The sequence below is a fragment of the Lepus europaeus genome, chromosome 7, assembly GCF_033115175.1.
Source record: "Lepus europaeus isolate LE1 chromosome 7, mLepTim1.pri, whole genome shotgun sequence".
Lineage (NCBI taxonomy): Eukaryota > Metazoa > Chordata > Mammalia > Lagomorpha > Leporidae > Lepus > Lepus europaeus.
Genome location: NC_084833.1, coordinates 96,260,444 through 96,270,800, shown reverse-complemented (window position 1 = coordinate 96,270,800; position 10,357 = coordinate 96,260,444). Strand labels below are relative to the sequence as shown.

The 10,357-nt window shown below is 43.5% G+C and overlaps 1 pseudogene; it reads right to left on the bottom strand.

The window, feature by feature from the left end:
• Nucleotides 1-1,917: 1,917 nt before the first annotated feature.
• LOC133763896 (small ubiquitin-related modifier 2-like) lies at nucleotides 1,918-3,064 on the bottom strand (annotated as a pseudogene).
• Nucleotides 3,065-10,357: the final 7,293 nt, after the last annotated feature.

Genomic DNA, 10,357 nt, shown 5'->3' with positions numbered 1-10,357 from the left:
CTTCAGATCGGTGCAGTTCCAGCTGTTGGGGCCAATTGGGGAGTGAACCAGCAGATGGAAGACCCCTCTCTGTCTCTCTCTGCCTCTCCTCTCTTTGTAACTCTGACTTTTAAATAAATAAATAAATCTTAAAAAAAAAATCAATTCCAGGCAGCAGATTTTTTTTTTTAAACCACTTTACTGTACACCTCCATCTGAATGTCTTAGAGGCCATGCAAGCACACAAAAAGTCATGATTTTCCATTTTGGAACTACTCCTCTCCCTATAGTCCATAAAGGGAATAAATCATCTTTTATGCAGATGCTTCTGTCAGAAGCCAGGGACTTCGCCTAGGCTTCCCCGTCCCCGCTGCCCATGACATCCGAGCAGTACCAAACTTTGTTAATTTTACTTCCTAAGTGTGTTTAAACTCTGTCCCTTTCCCACTATCCTTAGTTCAGGCCTTCCTCCTCTTTTTCCTGGACTGGGAAAACTGCCCCTAAGTGATGTTTCTGCCCTCCCATAGGAAGGCACACATTTGGCACACACATTGTGACATTCCCAGGCTCCCCGGGCTGCAGGTCCTGGAGTGGCACCAAGCTCTCCTATGAAAAGTTCCTGCCCTCCCTTCATCTCTCTTCTTTTATCACCATGCATGTCCTCTGTGAACCAGCCAAACCTGGTGTGTTTGAAATTCCTCCTCTTTTTTGCTGTAATGTCTTTTTTAAAAAAAATCTCCTTAACTGTCTACTGAATTCCTATGTAAAGATCTGCCTTTGCCACTTTGTCAGTCAATCACTCTGGATCCCTTTGCACCTTCTCTGTGCTGCCTCTTGCTCTCTGCATCAGGAGCTTCTTTCTTTCTACATTCAAAGCACCTTTTTCTGGAGAAGGCATACAGTTGTATTTAAAAGCCCAGACTCTCAGGCTGGCGCTGTGGCGTACTGGGTAAAGCCACTGCCTATGGCACTGGCATCCCATATGGGTGCCCGTTGAGTCCTGGTTGCTCCACTTGCAATCAGTTGCCTGCTAATGTGCCTGGGAAAGCAGTAGTCCTTGGACCCCTACACCCACAAGAGAGACTGGGAAGAAGCTCCTGGTTCCTGGCTTTGGATTGGTCCAGCTCTGGCCATTGCAGCCATTTGGGGACTGAACCAGCAGATGAAAGACCTTTCTCTGTGTTTCTCCTTCTCTCTGTTTGTAACTCTACCTCTCAAATAAATACATAAAACTTTTTTTTTTGTTTTGTTTTTTACAGGCAGAGTTAGACAGTGAGAGAGAGACAGAGAGAAAGGTCTTCCTTTTGCCATTGGTTCACCCCCCAAAAGGCCGCTACGGCCGTTGCTGTGCTGATCCAAAGCCAGGAGCCAGGTGCTTCTCCTGGTCTCCCATGCAGGTGCAGGGCCCAAGCACTTGGGCCATCCTCCACTGCCTTCCCAGGCCACAGCAGAGAACTGGCCTGGAAGAGGAGCAATGGGACAGAACTGGCTCCCCAACCAGGACTAGAACCTGGAGTACCGGCGCCACAGGCGGAGGATTAGCCTAGTGAGCCACGGTGCCGGCCCAAATACATAAAACTTTAAAAAAATAAAGAGAGTAATTTACTCCTGCTTGCAGACAAATTGTCCTACATATAACAGTTACATACAAAAAGTTATAAAATTGTCTTATCTTTATAATAGTAAATGAAAAACATTACAATTCTCCCATCAAACAAGATATGCAAGGATTTTTATGTTGCTGTTAAAATAGAGAAAAATAATCACTGGAATATAAAGATAAGAGCTGAATGATCATGCCACTAATGGAGAAAGGGGAAAAAGGAATGAAGAGGAAGATGAAATAATCGAGAAAACCATTCCATAGCAGGCAGGATGTCATGGAACCAACTGCAGTTTTCTGAATTAGAATGTACTCTGGGTCTGAAAGGACAGAGCTCAGTGGTACAGCAGCAGCCTCCCTTCTTCGTGGACACCTCCTCTCTGCTGGTGGAACACATCAATTCTATCTTCAGCCTCCAGTTCCAACTGCACAGGTGGGTCTCACTCATTGATTGGATGCCCATCAAACTGGAACCTGATCTGCCTCATTGACAAACCCTGTGGTTCACAATAAGCTTTCCTTAGTTTACTAAGTGGTATACACCTCATAATCTTTTTTTTTTTTTTAAGATTTATTTTACATATTTGAAAGGCACTTACCGAGGGAGAGAGAAGGGGAGAGACAAGGAGATATTCTATTCACTGCAATTGCTGGGCCTGGACCAGGCCAAAGCCAGGAACAAAGAACTTCTTTGGGATCTCCCACATGGGTGCAGGGGCCTAAGCACTTTGGGCCATCTTCTGTTGCTTTCCCAGGTGTATCAGCAGGGAGCTGGGCTGAATTAGAAATGGAGCAGCCAGGACTTGAACCATTGCCCATATGGGATGCTGGAGCTGCGGGCAGCAGCTTAACCCTCTAAATCACAATGCTGGCCCACACCTCTTGTTTTTTTTTCTTTTTTTTTTTTTTTTGACAGGCAGAGTGGACAGTGAGAGAGAGAGACAGAGAGAAAGATCTTCCTTTTGCCGTTGGTTCACCCTCCAATGGCCGCTGCGGTAGCGGGCTGCGTCCGGCGCACCGCGCCGATCCAATGGCAGGAGCCAGGTGCTTCTCCTGGTCTCCCATGTGGGTGCAGGGCCCAAGGACTTGGGCCATCCTCCACTGCCTTCCCGGGCCATAGCAGAGAGCTGGGCCCACACCTCTTAATCTTAAACTGCACCACAGAACCATCCATCCCTGCCACCTTCAAATTAATGATTGGTGTTCTCAGTCTTGATTCCTTCCTTGGGCTTTTCATCAGCCTTGGCGAGTTGTGGAGTCTCCTCAGCTGCTGCTTCACAAAAGAGGTACCAGGGCCTCACCAAACCAGCACACCACACACCAGGAGAGGCAGAAGCAACCTGGTCAGTTTCTGAAAGAATGCAATTAGCTAATGGACTCAGATAGCCAGCACAGGTGATTTATTTCTTACGCATATATATGTCATAAATTTTGTATTCAGTAGCTCAAATATTTGTATACATATGCTTTATTACTCTTCATCTCACCTAAATGAGCAGCTTTTAAAAAAAAAAAGATTTTATTTATTTATTTGAAAGTCAGAGTTACACAGAGAAAGGAGTCGCAGAGAGAGAGAGAGAGAGAGAGAGAGAGAGAGATATCTTCCATCCACTGGTTCACTCTCCAGTTGACCACAATGGCTGGAGCTGGGCCAATTTGAAGCCAGGAGCCAGGAGCTTCCTCCAGGTCTTCCCATGCAGGTGCAGGGGCCCAAGGACTTGGGCCATTTTCTACTGCTTTCCCAGGCCATAGCAGAGAGCCGGATTGGAAGTGGAGCAGGCAGGACTTGAACTGCTGCTCAGATAGGATGCTGGCAGTGCAGGTGGCAGCTTTACCCATTACGCCACAGCGCTGGCCCCATGAGCAGATTTTAAAATCATTTATTTATTTGAAAGGCAGAATGACAGAGAGAAGAAGGGAGAGATCTTTTATCTGTTGGCTCACTCCCTAAGTGCACACAATAGCTAGGGGTGGGTCAGGCTGAAGCGGGAAGTCAAGGATTCAATCGCAATCTCCCACATGGGTGGCAGAGACCTAAGTACTTGAAACATCACCTGCTGCCCCCTGGAGTTCACATTAGCAGGAAGCTACATGGGGAGGAAAGCTAGAACTCCAACCTAGGCACTTTGACAAGGGGTGCAGGCATCCCAGTAGTGGTTTAACCACTGCACCACAATGCTTGCTTCACATAAGAAGTTTTTAATTGGAAAACATTGCAATATTTATCTGTTGTGCCTTAATATGTTATGATTTCTGTTGAAGGAATTTCTAAAAGAGGGTTGCTTTTTCATTATTCTTAGTAAACTTTCAATATCTTATATTTTCCTGAAAATATTGAATAGCAAATTTCTAAAATAATTATCGATATCATCATGCATGTTACTACTCCCTGCACCGATGTCCAGGAAATGTTTTGACCACCCCCACGACCTTTCTTCCTCTTCCCATCTTGTAAGTAAGGGCGATTTCCAGGTTTGGTTCTCTTTTGCTCTACTTACACTCTTCAAGGAATTTAATTCAGTTTCATCATCTCAGCCACTCATTCCAGGTGAGAGAACCCAAACCTTTTTCTATAGTATTGTCTATTTTATATATATTAACAGCCCCATACCTAATCCCTGGAAGTTAGCAGCTCCTTGAAGTGCAAAATGCTTGAAAATCAAACTATTTTCTACACAAAGTGACTCCTCCTGATTTTTCTTTTTTCTGTCAGCAGTATTGTCATTCTCCTAGTCACTCACAGCCTTTAGGCTGTGTTTACCACATTTTCTTTGTTCATCTTTTGAGAGACATTAAGGTTTGTTTCCACATCTTGGCCACTGTGACTAGGCCACAGTGAATATAGGAGTGCTACTACACTTATTTTTTTTTTTTTTAGATTTTATGATTTATTTATTTGAGAGTAGAGTTACAATGAGAGGGAGAGGCAGAGAAAGGTCTTCCCTCCATTGGTTCACTCCCCAAATGGCCACAATGGCCGGAGCTTGCCGATCCGAAGCCAGGAGCCAGGTGCTTCTTCCTGGTCTCCCATGCAGGTGCAGGGGCCCAAGGACTTGGGCCATCTTCTACTGCTTTCTCAGGCCACAGCAGAGAGCTGGATCAGAAGAGGAACAGCCAGGACTGGAACCTGGCGCCCATATGGGATGCCAGCACCTCAGGCAGAGGATTAACATACTGCGCCACGGTGCCTGCCCCTACTATACATTTTTGAGACTGATTTCAATTCTTTTGGATAAATACCCAAAACTGGGATAGTTGGATCATATGACAGCTCTATTTTTAATTTTTGGAGGAACCATAGTGGCTGCACCATTTTGTATTCCTGTCAACAGTGGCAAGGGCTTTAATTTCCCTCTCTCTTTTTTTTTATTGACAGGCAGAGTGGACAGAGAGAGAGAGACAGAGAGAAAGGTCTTCCTTTGCCGTTGGTTCACCGTCCAATGGCTGCTGTGGCTGGTGTGCTGCGGCCAGTGCACCGCGCTGATCTGAAGCCAGGAGACAGGTGCCTCTCCTGGTCTCCCACGCAGGTGCAGGGCCCAGGGACCTGAGCCATCCTCCACTGCCCTCCCGGGCCACAGCAGAGAGCTGGCCTGGAAGAGGGGCAACAGGGACAGAACCCGGCGCCCCAACTGGGACTAGAACTTGGGGTGCCGGTGCCGCAGGCAGAGGGTTAGTCTAGAGAGCCATGGTGCCGGCCTAATTTCTCTTCATCCTAGCCTATATTTGCCTTTCTTTTTTGGGTAGTAGCCTCTCTTATTGCTGCGAGGTGACATCTCATTATAGCTCTGACTTGAATTTCCCTGACAACTAGTGACCCTTGAGCATTATTCATAGGTTGGCCATTTGTATATGTTCTTTGGAACAATGTCTGCTGCAGTCCTTGGTGAAAGAAGGAAATTCTGCAATATGCAACAATATGGTGAAACTTCAGACATTATGCAAGGGAGGTAAATCAGCCATAGAAAGACAGATATTGCATGAGTCCACTCATGTGAAGTATGTAAAACAGTCCGATTCATAGAGCCAGAGTGGAATGGCGGTTGCTAGAGGCCAGTAGAGGGGAACGAAAAGTTATGAATCAATGGGCATAAAGTTACAGATAAACAAGATGAATAAGCTGTAGAGATCTGTTGTGCAATGCTGTACTATGCTAAGCAATAATGTGCTGTATACTTAAAAATACGTTAGGGTAAGACTCATTCAACATTTAAATGTGTCCATAATTGGCCCTTCCCTCAAAGTACATTTATAAGCACATTTTTTTTATACTTAAAAACGTTTCCTTATTTTAATCTACTTGAAGGGCACAGTGACAGAGAAAGAGAGAGAAGTAGAGAGAGAATTGGAGGGGGTGGGGGCAAGTGGTTCTCACCTACTGGCTCACTACCCAAATGCTGAGTCTGGGCCAGGCCAAAACTGGGAGGCCAGAGCGTGGTCCAGGTCTCCCATGTGGGTGGCAGGGACCCAGGTATAAGGGAACTAACATGCAACCTGGGAGGCACCAGGTGATGGCTCAGCTGGTGGGATCCATTCCATCCACATGGGAGGCCAGATTGAACTCTGGGCTCTTGGCGTTGGCCTGGCCCAGCCATGGCTGCTGCCTGCATTTGATGAGTCAATCTACAGATGAGAGTCTCTCTCTCTTTCTCCAGTCAAGTGAAAAGTAGAGGAAAAATGTGGAGGGACCCCAGCCTTGGGAGGGATCAGTCTATGGGCAAATCCTGATCATTTCAGCTCCCGCACGGGCAGACCTCTCTGTCTGGGTTGGTGTTTCTGGGTGACCTGATAAACAGAGGCTGTGCTATTTTGATGATTATTGATAGAGGAAATACCCAGGTGACCAACACCGAGTTACAGAAGGAGTATTACAAATACAGTTGATGTGCCACCTCTTCTTGCTGAAAATTCTACCATTTAGAGATCTGTGTAACTGATTCTCTTGCTCTGCTTTCAAAATGTATAATGGATGCAGAAAAAATATGTTAGGGCAGAACTCACAGCAAGTGTTTCTACGACGAGAACAAAACCAAACCAAAGCTTCAGGTTCTCTTTCATCTCTTCCTTTTCCTTGCTGAGATCTGTGAATTCTTCAGACACTTTTGTTTCAGTTCCTTCTTTTGTACTCCTGTTACCATTACAAGGGGACCCTGTTACCACTCTGATGCTGTAATAATTATGTCTAGTGGCTCTCCCTGCTTCCAGAAGCCTTTCTTTCTGATATAGTCTGCATGAGCAAGCTTCTTAGTACTCCTCTGCTCACGAAAGCCTCTCAGTGACTGCCCACTGTTTGTGGAACGAAACCAAAGCTTCTTGACTCATAATTCAAGACCCTCCACAATCAGGTCCCGATCTGTTTTTCTTCATCATTTCCTGTTTCTTATCATGAATTCCCTTCTTTCATCTAGGCTGTTTTGCTTATCCTTGTATGTTAAATATATGCTCCACTTTTTTGCTGGGTTCCATGTTTTCTCTTGTGCATCACCCATACAGGTCTTGATCATAATTTAAATCTCAGAGAAACAGCAATCTTTTTTCTCCGGGAACCTTTCTCTGATTGGATCCTGAACCATTTCATCTTGTTCTGAATGCCTGTATAATGTACAACGTTGACGTGTAATGCCTCACTTTTAATGCGTGTGCCTTAATTCGCTAATGAATTGTTAACTTCTTGATGCCAAGAACACAAAATCCTATACCTGCTAACATATATTACAATGTCTTGAGCCCAACAACTATACACATTTAACAAAAATTGGGACATATGTTCTGTGAAAATGTGTGGATTCTTGGGAGGACCTAGGACTGGCCAAATGAAGTTGGGACATTTGTGACTGGTGGAGAATCCCCCAAAATTTCATGACTCGTGTATAAGTGCTTTTTGTTGATGTATTTAAACTTGTTTTCTAACAAGTGGATGTTGTAGGGCAGTAAGGTGATGTAATTTGTCATATATGAATCACAATCCTAACTTTTTTCTTTTATCTGATTTAATAAGAAAACAAGTAAATCAAAGCATGAAAATCAAATGCATTAAACCTCAGAATATTCTTAGCTGATTTATTTTGACAAGTTTGTAAATTATTTAGCTGTTCTGAATTTATTTGATTTTAATTATTTATAACAACACTGTAGTGCATTAGTAAATGTCTTAAAGAGTGTTTTGTAAAAGTAGGCAGCATCTTGGTAATTATTTCACTATAACTCTGCCATTTAATTTTTGCTGACAAGTGGGCTGAGCCTATGAGGATAATTATAAGAAACATTAGAGGACAGAGTTTATGCAGTTGGTACAGGATGGCACTGTATTTGCCTTTTCAGTTCTTTGTGTTATTCTTTTGTGCCGCTGTAGTCTTTCAATAGATTTCAAAACTGTCAGCAGTTCAATATGACTTTTAGTTCAATCTTGAGCTTAAAATATCTTTATATGCACTCTATGCTATATGCCCAAAATTTCTCAAGTGCTTACCTACTTACTTTTTAACTGTAGCACTTTCAAATAATGTTCCATTACATCCTAAATGTACAAACCTCTTTTTTTTTTTTTACTTCCTGGCAAATTTTCAAAAGCACTTTAGTGTTTGAACAATAATGTAATAATCCACAATGCAGATTTTTTGCACAGAAAAACTCTAGCTCCTGAAGTTAGCTTCTTTATGTATTTCCACTCTTAATTCTTTCCATTTGACATTTCCAATAGAGGCTAGTTAGTTATTCCTCAACAGGGAGGAGAGTAGTAAAAAAGAGAGCTACATTAAGGCAGTCCCAGAGTTTCCTGGCTTGAGAGAAAAACTAAAAAGAATCATGCATTCATTAACCAACTTTTGTAGTGGATACCAGCTGCAGAAGGATTCACCCTAAGATTTGTATTGCTAATAATTACTGTGACTAAGATGTAGTCTTTTTTTTCTTAAGATTTATTTTATTTATTTGAAAGGCAGAGTTACAGAGAGAGAGAAGAGAGACAGAGAGTGAGGTCTTCCATCACTGGTTCACTCCCAGATGGCTGCAATGGCCAGGACTGGCCCAAGTCAAAACCAAAAACCAGGAGCCAGGAGCTTCTTCTGGGTCTCCCATGTGGGAGCAGGTGCCCAAGCACTTGGACCATCTTCCATTGCTTTCCTAGGCACATTAGCAGGGAGCTGGATCAGATGTGGAGCCACTGGGCCTCAAACCGGCAGCCATATGGGATACTAGCACTGTAGTTGGAGGCTTAACCTGCTATGCCACAGTGCCAGCCCCTAAGATGTAATTTTTTTCTTTAAGATTTTTATCTATTTATTTGAGAGGTAGAGTTACAGACAGTGAGAGGGAGAGAGAGAGATAAAAGTCTTCTGTCCACTGGATCATTCCTCAAATTGCCGCTATGGCTGGAGCTGGGTTGATCCGAAGCCAGAAGCCAGGAGCTTCTTCTGGATCTCCTACATGGGTGCAGGGGTCCAAATGCGTGGGCCATCTTCTGCTACTTTCCCAGGCCATAGCAGAGAGCTGGATTGGAAGAGGAGCAGCCGGGACTAGAACTGGCACCTATATGGGATGTCAGCACCGCAGGTGGAGGATTAACCTACTGCGCCACAGCACTGGCCCACAAGTTGTAATCTTATGACTGGTAAATCATCCAGAAAATTATAGCTTTTGGTATTATCCAAGGGAGAGAGGCACTGTGTTTCACAGATATAAACACCCCAGTTACTGGAGAAACAGAATCCACTGTGGAATAGGGCCTTTCTAATCTCTGAGCCACTTCTTTTTTTGTTTTATTTATTTGGTAACATGATAGCTTAAGACTTTATCTCCATTCAGTTTTCTTGTAGTGTGCTTTTCTTATTTGCAAACACTGAAAATAAAAAAATTAGATCTCCCATACTTCTTTGGGACTATGGAAATACAAATGCTCTCCAATAAAGTAAAATAAAGTGCTAAGAGATATTATCTTTTATGTCCCTACAGACATAAACTTTATATCATTTTCTGTAATATGCTTTTCTGTTTGTTTTATTTTTTATTATTTTAAAAATCAGGTATAACTCAGAATAAAGTACATATGAAAATGTAGGCTGATAAATGTTTACATATGTATACACAGTGTAACCACCACCCAGATCAAGACACAGATCATTTTCAGTGCCCCAGAAGGCTTCTTCATGCTCTATCCCAGCTGACAGCTCCCCATAGTGTATGAATTTCCCAGGGCTGCCACAGCAGATTATCATAAACCAGGAGGCTTTAAACAGAAGAAATTCATGCTTTCACAGATCTGGAGGCTAGAAGTCCAAAGTCAAGGTCCTGGAAAGAATGATTTTTTTTTTTTTTTTTTGGTTAAGATTTGTTTATTTGAGAGGCAGAGTTACAGAGAGGCAGACAGAGGCAGAGAGAGGAGAGGTCTTCCTATCCACTTGTCCATTCCCCAAATGGCCACATCGTGGATCTGAAGCCAGGAGCTTCTTCCGGGTCTCTCATGTGGGTGCAGGGACCCAAGCACTTGGGCCATCTTCCTCACTTTCCCAGGCACATTAGCAGGGAGCTGGATCGGAAGTGGAGCAGCCGGGACTTGAACAGGCGCCCAAATGGGACACTGTCACTGCCGGCGGTGGCTTTACCTGTTATGCCATAGTGCCGGCCCCTATTGATAGCTTTTTTTTTTCAAGAAAAAATATTAATGGCTCGACACTTTTAGGTTATAGATTAAGTAAAAGCAGAACTCCATTTCAGAGACTATTGTTAAGTTAGATATCCTAATGGTCCTCCAAACTAAACAATTAAAATATAAGGAATACA